Source organism: Macrosteles quadrilineatus, unplaced genomic scaffold (assembly GCF_028750875.1).
Source record: "Macrosteles quadrilineatus isolate MER2022 unplaced genomic scaffold, UCM_ALF_1.0 Scaffold_9__3_contigs__length_116548681, whole genome shotgun sequence".
In the NCBI taxonomy this organism is placed as follows: Eukaryota; Metazoa; Arthropoda; class Insecta; order Hemiptera; family Cicadellidae; genus Macrosteles; species Macrosteles quadrilineatus.
The window spans coordinates 41,725,074-41,737,714 of NW_026542602.1; positions in this window are offsets into that span (position 1 = coordinate 41,725,074).

The window sequence follows — 12,641 nt, forward strand, 5'->3', positions numbered from 1 at the left end:
TGCAAGGCTCAGCGCTTCTATGGTATAGGAATTGTAAGGAGCTCCTGTATTCATTCGAAGCTTTCCGGCGTCAGTTTGAAATCCAGTTCTTCCCACCAGGATATTGGAGGAACTTGGATGAGGAGATCCGGAAAAGGACACAGGGTGAAAGCGAGCACTTCCGGGACTACGTTGTTGCCATAAGTACCTTGCTTAGGCGTAGCGGTACGTTGTCAGAGCATGGTAGATTGGACTTGATCTACAACAACATGCGACCTGAGTACAAACTCATGGTGCGACGGCGGGACTTCCGCAATCTGGCCGAGATGGTAGAGTTAGCAGAAGACTACGAGGCCTATCTGCGAGAGAAGGCGGCCTTTAGACCTCCTCCTTCTCCGAACGTTGCGCTGGTTTTGGAAACCGCCTATGTTCCTATAAAGAAGGTGGAGAAGCGCGCCGAAACTGCCGCCGTCGAGAAGCGGAGTTTCGAGAGACCATCTCCGGAAGCTGAGTCGCTTGGGCGGGTGGCTTCGAAGTTGAATCGGGTCCACGGTCAACGGCCCGTGACAGCAGCTAGAGCGCCTGAGGGTCCAAAGGGGACGGTGAAATGTTTTAGGTGCCAGGAGATTGGTCACTTTGCCCGAGAATGTGGTAAACCAAGGACCGTCTCCTGTTATGGGTGTGGCAAACCTGGTTTGACGGTGAGTCAGTGTGGATGTCGGGCGGGAAACGGCAGGCCAGCTCAGACATCAGGAGGTCAACTGGGCAAGGCCACCCAAAACGAACGACCTCAGAAGAGTGGTCCGAGTGGCTCGGAAAACTAAACAGCCTGGTTGGTGGGGTAGACGAGAACCGGCTGGTTTCGGAGACAAGGCCCTTTGTTGAAGTTGTGCTGATGGGCAGCGTTTTTAAGGCGTTATTGGACACTGGGTCCGTAGTTAACCTGGTTGGGCGAGAAGTCGCCGATCATCTTCAACGCCAGGGGGTAGAACGTTTTAAGAAACCCTCTCCTCTAAGGATGGCAGATGGGACACAGTCAACGGCCGAGTATTCGTTTCGGCTAGCAGGAGAAGCTGCGGGAAGACGGTGGATAGGAGATGCCTTGTATGTCCCCACTCTCACCACGGACATGATTCTGGGTATGGATGTCATCCGAGACCTCGGATTGGTGACATGTGGGACAGAGGTAGTAAGAATGGGCGTGGGTGATGACTGTTCTGGCCAAGGTGGCCACATAGACAGTGTCAAAATTGGTGACGAAGACCCCGAAGGCCCTTGCAATGGAAATCCCCGTCTGGTTCCTGATGCCAAATCTTTCAGTACCATGTTGGCTGGTAGTGGCTAGTAGAAGAGTTTTCCTTGTTTTGAGTTTGAGACCTGTGGTGTAGGGTTCACCATTGGGTTCGGGGTTGGAGTATTTTGTTTTGGCCGGAGTTCAAAGATTTTTTTTCTTTTTGGCCGTTTTCTTTTTTTTCATCCCGATGTAAGTGGGGGATGTAACGAGTTATTTTCCCTAGGGGGGTATATTTTTGCTATTTGGCCGCGCACCGATTGTTGAGGTGAGCGAGCGGCGGCAGCGAGGCTCGCGAGCGCCCTTTGACCCGGCTTATCAGTGCCGATAAGCCTGGGATATCCTAGATCTTCAGGACAGTATAGGACGGACATTCGAGTGGTGGATCCCGGACAGTGAAGAAGGCAGTGTTGGTTTCCTGTGTAAACGGCCGGCGTACGTTGGAGGTACAGAGTGTACGTGGTGTGATCGCGCCGAGTGTTGGTGTAAGTTGGGTACAGACGGTACAGACCCACTGTTGGTGAGTGGACGACGTTCTTTACACTTTGGTTTAAGATTTGATTTAATATTAATCTTACACTTTATTGCGAGAGTTAGAGTTGTAACCGTGCTGGTCAAAGCCTGACGGTAGTTAGGATTTATATTAGTCAGGAATAATATTTAAATGTATTCCTGACGGTTCTGGGCAGGTGCCAGAGCGCAAATAATATAATTTAATTGACTGTAGTAGATATTATTTTGCGTTGTACCTAGAGTTAGTTATATTACTAATAACTCTGAGGCCCGACAAACCTAGGCTGCACGATTTAGCGTGCGTAGTTGGAAGCACGAGGCCAGTAGGCTAGTAGCTAATATTATTAGCCGATTAACAGAAGACCAGCTAAGTAACATAAAGTTGGTAGTAGCAGTAGCAGTAGTAGGGTTGTTATTGTTTATTCATTTTATTATTTTAATTTAACCTGAACAGCTTGTTTGGTAGTCCAACACGTTATCTTGGTAGCTTGGATAGCGGAGTACCGGCTATCAGATAATATATTTATCTAGTGTTTGGAACGTATTTAATATTTATTTATCTGTTACTAAGTAGCTCAATATTTTAATAGTGCAATTGCCATTTAGTTTCGCTTGTTTGGCTTGGTATTTATTGAGACCAGCTACTAGTGGTGTAGCCACTCTACCTATAGTGTACTTGTATATTATTATGTGGTACGATTATTGAGTGAACTGTTTGATTCTTAGCTTGGGCATTAGAGTTGTGTATTGGATTATAGTGGCCTAGTAGACCCCGCCTGGTGATAACACGCGTTGTGGTTTTTATTGGCAAGTCGTCGTGTAACTCACCGTGTTTTAGGCACTCTGGGCTTAACTATTGGATAGTTAGGACGAAGCCCGAGTTGCGTAGTCAGCAACGACCCCCTAGGAGTGTGGAGAATCGGCGTAGGCCTGGTAGTGATTATTGCACGTTTGTTGTGGTGACTTGGTTTTGACTTGTTCACAGTGCCCGTGTATGAGCCAGTCCTATACCGGTTAGACCCGGCTTTTGGCCTAGTGGTTTCCCTGACCTTATCGCAGACCCTGGAATTTTACCCAGCCATTGTAGGCTGAGCTATCCCCGGCAAACGGTTGCGACGACTGCACTTTTAATATTATATTTTTCCAGTGCAGAAATTTTCGTCGCACCTTTAAACATATGAATGCTTTTTTACAGCATTTTACAAATTGAAAGAAAGAATTGAAGAAATTTACAAATTTACATTAATATTTGAAACAGCTGATTTTATTATATTCAAAATTAATTTAAACATTTGCTTTAAGAGTGTTCAACCCAGTCAATTCAAGATGGCGGCTAACCATGCCTCTACGGTACAAGCTCTCAACACTCTAAAACTAATGTGTTCCAATGATTGTTTGTTTTTTGTGCTCATAACATATCAGAGCTTGCAATGTATGAGGATAAATTAATGCTTAACTATTATTTAGAAGCTAAAATCACATGTAAAAAAGACCAATTTACGGATTTTTAAAATGGTTTTAAAAATACCTTTAGATATAGTTACGAAGTTTCAGTTCATCCAGGGCATAGTTTGGGCCTTTGTGAATATTTTATGTTTCATTTTAACTCCATAAACACTTAAATAATGCAAAGATGTTTTTTTTCGTAGGACCATGTTTAAATTGCAACCACCTGTACTAGCTTAAAAAAATATTGCAATGTTTGATTTGAAAAAAAAAACACTTTGTATTATAGCGAAAAGTGACATTTAAAAACCCTAGTGAAAGTGGGTCATTACATATAATTTACAATATTTAAAGAACTTGATAAATCTCGCACTTCAATCCGATTTTCTAGAAATTGTTATGACTCATTTCCTTCTCTTGCTACGGTTTAAAATATACTATCACATTATAGTTGTAAAAAACTAAACTCTAGTTCGAAGTAGAGCATAAATCTACCACATGACGTATATTTACACAGGTGTGAAGCATTAAACACACACGATACAGTTAGGTAGTTAACATTCAGCATTTCTGTTCGATAGTCTACTGAAATACTGAGTCTTGTATGATATATTAGTTCAACATAGGACATGTTAGTTTTGATAGTTTTAACTTTGACTGTGTTTCTACAGGTGGTGACCGGGGGCCCTCCACAGGATTGTCCTGAGCTGCAGGTTAGTCAAAAACTTCTAGAACAAGTAAACGACTTACTGCCCTCTACTAAGTATTCTACAAGACCATATTACTCATATGTAGAACCGCAAAAACATCCCAAGCCACATTACCTTTGCGTTTGCCTTTCAAAGTGGACTCTGACGGTTCATCGCCAAGATTTTGGAAATGTGCAGTGATCTTTAACTACAAAAGATGGACTTTTCTTAAATGACATTAAAATACAATCTATGATTTTGGACGTTGATAAATTCTTAATGACAAAAAAAAGTAAAATTTGGGCTGATTTCAAAGGTAGGTTGTTCGGGTCATCATGGTGCAACAGTCGAAACTCTTTTAATCGTTTTGATAAAGTTCGAGTCGGAATTAAGATGAGACCGTTTAAGGTTCAGATAGTGAAAAAGATGGAAATGTTCGAATGTTATCTTTTCTGGAACAATGTAGAAGAAACTGAACTCGAATTGTCTAAACTTAGTACTAGTCCTGGAGAAGAAGTGTTCAGCCCTGATTTCCCTTGGACGTTTTTTCAATTATTAGTCAAAAACAGAATATATTATACAAAAGAATTTCATGATGTTTTTGAAGAACTGTTCAAGAAAGCTACCAAGGAGTTATGCAAATTCAGTGACAAGCGTTTCGGCTGAGTAAACAGGTATGGAAACATTTACGAGTTTTATTAAACTTGTTTTCAGATGCATTTTTATTTGATTTATTTTCCAAAATTTTAAACGAAGTCTTTAAAGCTGTCTGTTCTGTGAGATAAAACACTAAAACATTAGTACAGGTAAAATAAATATATTCCTAGACCAAACACATATTATTTATAGTATTCCACGAATTTCCCCATATTAGGCAATCTCTATTATTTAAATATAACTTATACATAAAAAGTATACATGCAAAAACATAAAAACTTTAAGTTTACCAGACCATTGAATATAAAATCCCAATTGCTTGAGCTGAAAGTAATAAATTTGACTTACTTTTAGTTTATAAATTTGAGAACACACATTTATTAAAAGTAATCTATCACGAGGCTGGGGCGACGTAAAAGTGGCAACGTTGCAGTCACGGCCTACTGAAACAGCTATTGTGCCAATGAAAGGAGCGTCAGTGCTATGTTTTTGTTTACATGTTTGTTATTTGACTACTGTTAAATCAGTTAAAATATTGCCACAATAAAAGCAGGTGTTCCTCAGGGATCGGTATTTAGACCATTGCTTTTAATTTGATACTTATAAAAAATTTTTATTTATTTTTTATTAAATTCTGTGTCAAAACAACCTGAAGTCAAATATGGATTCGAGGTGTGAATCAAGCTTCTTTTGCGGTTTGAATTTCCACTCAAAGACTCCGTCACCCTCAGTGTTCTAACAGCCGGCTCCCGTGATTGAACAATTAAATAAATACTGTTCATCGGGTTGTGTTCCGAGCAGAGAGAACCATTCACTTTAATTATTTATTGTAAAAAAGTACGTCTGTTTTAATGTTCGTGTTTGTGGGACTATTACGAGAGATAGAGAGAGAGAGAAAGAGAGAGAGAGAGAGAGAGAGAGAGAGAGGAGAGAGAGAGAGAGAGAGAGAGAGAGAGAGAGAGAGAGAAAGAGAAATTCATCAATTATGACTAAATAAATTTGTGCAGCAATAAATATATAAAATAAAAAAATATCACATGGGTAACAGTGACCTGGGTGCGATAGAGTCCTTATTTGGCTACAAATAAAAAAGGTTCTTCACACTTTACTTAAATACGCATGAAAAAATAAATAGAACAATAACATAGACATAGATTTTGTTATTGTTCTATTTATTTTTTCATGCGTATCAGATTAGCTATAGACAATAAACAAATTACTTTGATGGTATTGTTGGACTTTACACGCGCTTTTGACTGTGTGCAACATCAGCTCTTACTATCTATCCTTGAATCATACAATTTTGGTTTGCAATCTTTGAATTGGTTTAGTTCTTATTTATATGATAGGAAACAAAGAATAAAAACTTTTGGGGGCTCTTTTTCAGATTGGGCAGTAAATAAAGTAGGAGTGCCCCAGGGTTCAAATCTTTCAGCATTGTTATTTTCATTGTACATCAATCGGATTAATGAACCTATACGTTTTAGTAAAGTAATGTTGTACGCTGACGATATGCAAATGTATATTCATGGTCAATTAAATGAAATCAACAGAATGATAAATTGTATGAATACTGATTTATCAATACTACATAGGTGGTGTTCAGATCATGGTTTAAATCTTAATATTGTAAAATGTAAACCAATAATAATAGGGAATTCGAGATTGATTTCAAACATTTGTTTAGCCAATATACCCAATGTACAGATTAATGGTAGAGATTTACAATATGAGCAATGTGTAGTAAACCTAGGGTTAAGGATGAATAACGTGTTATCATGGGATGACCAAGTAAATTACATATGTAAAAGAGTTTTTCAGTGTATATACCAATTGCAAAGATTGTGTTTTAATCCACAAGAAGATATTAGACGGCTATTAGTAACCGCACTAGTATTTCCCTATTTTGACTATGCTAGTTTATCTTTCTGTGACTTGAATGAAACATTGATTACAAAATTACAAAGAGCGCAAAATGCTTGCATTAGGTTTATTTTTAGGTTAAAGTGGGATGATCATGTCACCCAATATTATCATAGACTGGGTTGGTTAAAGATTAAGGAGAGGATTGAATATGGTATCTTACGACTGACATATAAAGTATTTAAAAGTGGAGAACCTGAGTATATAATGGAAAAATATAATAGATTAGCAGATGTACACCAAAGACAGACTCGTTTTGGTAATGTCTTACTTCAATTTCCTATACACCGTACTGTAACATATAATAAATCGTATCATGTTACTTCTATTAGGCTTATGAATGAGTTAGACAATGACATAAGAACTAGTGATAGCTATAATGTATTTAGCAAGAAGTTAAAAAACAAATTGTTAATAAGATATTTAAGTTAGTTAATGATAAAACCAATGTAAATTTGTACCAAGAGTGAAACAAAGTTATGTGTGCAAGTGTGCTTTTAACAAAGGACAATTTTAAGTTTTAGTTAGAACCACAACTGATTTGTAATGTTTGTAAATATTCTGCCTGTCACAGTGGAAGAGTGGACCATAGGTCCAAACTGTGGCAGGAAAAATAAACAAATTATCAAATTATCAAATTATCTCTCTCTCTCTCTCTCTCTCTCTCTCTCTCTCTCTCTCTCTCTCTCTCTCTCTCCCTCTCTCTCTCTCTCTCTCTCTCTCTATCTCTATTACAATAACAATACCAACACAAGTTCATACTTTGATTGATTTCGGCACAAAACATTGTACTTAACTACGCTATTGTATATTTTACTGTGTATATTTCAAACAATATGATAATTGTAAAATATATAATAATACCCCCGCCGCAGCAAACCTGCCGTCTAAGCGAATTTCCATTTGGCCAAATTGATTTTCAATTGATCTATTTAAATAACATTAGGTTTAACGAGTACCTAGGTTTGCTGCTACAAGGAAACTAATAAAGTAGTGTGTTTTTAGTAAAATATTGATAGCTTACCATAAAATAAATAAATTTGCCAAGTTTGATCAAAATATATCCATAAACAAGCAAACTACAACATTTTACAATATTCTCCATAAGAATAACATGGGAATTTTAAATTTACATTTTTTTTAGTTTTCTCCGTAACCAATAACCGTACAAAAACACTTAGATATACTGAATTGTTTGTTTTTTTAAGCTCTTTAAGAAGGTTTAGAGAAAAATTGGGAAATTTTGTGTTTTGAGGGTAAAAAGTGAGAAAAACCAATTTTTACCCCATAAAACCCCCCATAAAACCCTGTTCCCATGGTCCGATCATGCTGGATCGCGAACTCATTCAAGTTTATCCCGCCTTACACCTTCAAACCAAATTTCATCAAAATCGGATAAAAATTACTCAAGTTATCGTGTTCACGGACATATATATATATAAATATATATATATATATATATATATATATATATATATATACATATATAAAAATTTGAACGAATGGTGTTTTTGGCCTCTGGGGACATTAAAATGAAAAAGTAAATCGGTCCCGGGCCTAAGTCTTACCATGAGACCTACGGTAATAGCTACTTCCCTATAGGGAAATTCGCTAAAAATTAAATCATTATTATACCCTCGTTCCGGAAAATATATGTAAAGAGTTATATGAAAACAAAAAAGTTACTGTTTTAAATTAACTTAATTTGTGCACTACAAAAATGAAGATTGGTTAAACTCTATCTCCTAAATCGAGTTAGGTCGTGAACCTGAATATGTTTACCTGGCATATTGCAAGATCCTCGACCGAAACAAGGTCTTACAGTTCGGTTGCATTATTCATACAAACCCACTGTTCCAACTTGACTTGACCAAAATGTTTCATACACAACATTGATACATGATAATTCATGTGATTTTATACAAAACTGTCAACGTAAAACAACATCTTTTATTGACCTTGATATCTGTAACTTTTGTAACTTCCAAGGAGATTATAACAAAACTAATTTAGTTTGGTAATTAAGAATAGAGTGCACACTTTTTTTCCTAAATAAATAGTTAAGTTAAATGTTAACTACCTTACTGACATTACTTCAAACAATTTACTTAACCAAAATTAAGATGAATGTCTGTAGTCTAGATTATACATCCATCCGTTCGTGACACATCATTTCTACACTGCAATTGCAGTCTTTTACTAAATTTAACGTTTTAACCGTTTTAATGACCGCGTTCGTGTTTGTATACGTGTGTTTATGAACTGTATGCGTTACCATGACCTTATGAAGTGATAATCATTTTGACATCCTTGACGCCCGAAGATGACTTAGTAGAAAGTCGAAACTACTGAAGACACTAGCAACAATCAGCATTACCAGGGGGCAGGTATTTACACCAATTTCATAATATTCAACGTAATTCGGAGGCTAAGATAACAAATTAATTTTTTCCCTCTAGGAGAAACGAATAATATTATTGGATAGCGATTGGATTAGCTCTAAAGTAACACAATCAGCACTTTATTTGTTAATTATACCAATATAGAGGTCAATCCAATCTGAAATCGTCATTTTGTTTTGTCAAAACGAATTCGCAGTAGGGAATGGTATGTTTGTTAAGGAATTGGAAGAAATCTTGTGTGACTGATTAGGTGTAAATATCTAAACTATTTAATTATCATTAACAAAAAAAATAGCAGTGCCTTATTATTTAGACGCCATGTACTTATTTTATTGTATACAGGAAATTGGTTTGTCAAAAGAACTATATTAAAATTTGTCTTTAAAATATGTTATTATTTTAAGACGTATTGTGTTTTTTTTTTTGGGTTCACATTCCAATACTTAATATCATCAACAACTAGCCATTTAATAATAGTTGTTATTAGAGAATTATTTGTTATTGATTTATGTTATAAAAATTCAAACAAAGAGATCACATAGTAATTAACACAGCAAGTAGAACGTAAACGATTCTAAAACTGTTCTCTAAACAGTTCCTTTCAAATGTTAATTGTTTTCCCTGATAATGCACAAAAATCTAATGAATATAAATTAGTTCATATAACCGAGTTACTTATAACTCTTATCCTATTATGTAATACAAGCAATGGCTGTCTGTCAGTAATATATATATTTCGAAATCCTGAGGAAGGATTTTGACTAAATTTTGGAATAAGGTACTTAAAACCAAAATAAGAAAAAACAATATAATTAATAAAAAGTAAATGGTATATTGGTAAAGGCTGGACTATAGGTCTAGGCGTCTGGCTGACGCATGCGCATTAATTTGCTGTGTTAATTCCCCATCTGTAAAACTTGGGCTAACATATGATTAAATGCAAATTCGTTATTACGCATGCGTCAGCCAGACACCTAGAACTACGGTCCGGCCTTTACGAGCACTATACTACACTGTACAAAGTAATTCTTATGTAATGTTTAACTTTTTATAATAGTTTAAAGCATCTTTCTAAAACTATGATTTGACATTGCATTGCACTGTTTTAATTTTTCTTATTTTTGTCTCTTGCTTATTTTAGAGCAACGTAAAACATTTTCCAAGTACATTTTGTGGTGATTAATTCTAAACTAGTAGGCTACAAGACATAAAATAAAACTCTAACCTTTGTGAATATTTTTGCAAGGTAAAGAGTTGGCAGACCATTATTAATCAATAATCATTGATATGGAGCCGCCACCTAGGCTAGATGTGTATTTTAACCCAAATTTTGAGTGAAAGATGAGGTGAAAGATGATCTGAGTAGCTTTGTTCCTAACTTAAATCAGCTGTTTCATCAGTCAGGATCTTATTTAAATCCCATTGATCTGAGACAGCTGGATTAAATTTTAAACCGTCAAAAAGCTAGTGACTTTTCTCTGAATTAAGCCGGCGACCTATTGATTGTTGTGCAAACACTTAAACCACTTAGCTAAACAGCGGAATCACTTACTTCAACTTAATACAATTGTGGGTCTTTCACCTAACCTATAATTTTGCATAAACTAATTAATGTGTCTTTGTTAAACATTTTAGTTTTTTTTGCTAAATAACAATCGCCGTTTCATTATTAGACCTGCAGGTGAATGTTCTATGAACAATGTTTGAAATGTTTATAACATCTCAATCAAGTGACTGTATAATTTAATTAAAATAAGTGTGAAAATAAAGAATTTCTATCCTCATCAGCAAGCATAAGGAACATTACATTAAAGTAGGAATAGAAAATGCAAAGCAAATGGATTCACAAGACATAGTGGGACTGCACTACAATTTACATCACCGTAATTCCCTGTTCCATATGTAGCAGCTGAAATATTCACACTTAACTCAGAATCTGAATGTTGGTAATTGAACCAGTAGGTTCTATTTCCTACCCAAAACATGTTTGTGAGACAGATTTAGCCTCATTACTTTACCTAGATTATAATTATGCTAACACAACATGCAGAGGTTCATGTATATATGTTCTATATTTTCCTGAATTCCAGACGATTTTTAACTTCCTAGCCTGTAAATTAGGTAATAAAAACTGCATAAACATCACAAAACTCATTTTCAATTTTTCTTTGCCATGTATGAGTTTTATTTATTGAATTTTTTTATATTTTAAAACAGATTTAAGATTCTAACAAAAAAAACATTAATATTTTAGGAGGATTGGTTTAACGAATTTTAACTGGTAAGTGTATCTTTTTTCAACCTACTATTTCATCGTCAAAAAGTAATTTCATGGCTTATATATGGCAATAGTTAGGTTTTGATGTTTAATGTTGCCGTTTGTAAAAGCTTTCGTAGTGACTTCGTTTAAAAACTTAAAAAGCTTAAAAACGTCGTCAGTTTCGCATGGACGGCAAGGTTTTGTAAGTGAAAATTTAAAACTTTTAAACTATTAGCATTGCTATATATACCTACATATAGTCAATGCTATTAGTGATGGATTATTTTATCTCTCATTTTAACGTTGAAAAATGCTTGTTGTTAACTATTGGCCTGTCTCACAAACGTATGAGCTTTTTAACTTACTTAGCGTGAACAAATTTGAAACATGTGAATTAAGGAGTAAATCTTTTACATAAAAATTATAAATAAAACGCGTTTAATTGAATACATTTCGTAAGGTTAACAGACAAGACGGGAGGAAAGCGAGCTGATTAATTGTTGCATTATTCAAAACAACGCAGCTTCAACAACACAAGTGATGAAATGTTTGTTCCATAAATAATGTTCACTGAAGTGTATCGTAAAAAAATCATTTTGAATAATATTCAGTTAATGTCGATGATTGTTTAACATTGTATAGATTTTTAGATACAGTACTAAAGTGATGCCGTGTAAGAAAATCACTAATCAAACTAAATATTCAGATGAGTAGGATAATTTTAGGTAAGTATTCAGTATGTTTTTAGAGCTTCAAGCCTCCGATGTTATAGTGATCATGTTTAAAGAATCTTGATAAATAAGAATAAAATTGTAAAACAAAGACGATAGTAAACACTAAGTTTTTTTTATATATTTCAAATACGCAGAGATTACTTATCTTGAGAGTTAAATATAAATACAAATATAAATTGTTTAAAATTATTGACAAGTGCATATCTTATTAGGCATTGCGATTATAACATAACCACCCTATGTTACATATAGTTTTTACTATTTAAAGCAAGTGTTAATTTTTAGAGGAAACAGTTAGTGGAAAACAGACTACTATTTCAGAAATAAAATACCACCCTAGGCCTACGTACTGTATTCCACACAAATAAATTGGACCTGGAATTGGCCGTATATCATGTCTTACTGTCACGCACAAGATGTCGACTACACCATTGACCTCTGCTTTGTGGATTAGATATTTTATTTATACTACATTCCTTATTTTAATCGATGTTGTTTCCTATCCATCCCGAATTTACATTCAAAAGTATCGGTTTAAAATACAACTTATTACACGAAAGTAGGCTATTTAATTCAAAGCTGTTCAGTGTTTCTACAAGGAAACGAATCAGTAGCCTCTTGTGAAAAGTCGATTAAAGAGCATTTCTTATGGAGAAGAAAATAAATTATATGATTTTAAATATATCACAATTTTTACCTAGTACTTAACAAAACTAGTATCCAGTTGAAAAGGGTAGGGTCATAATT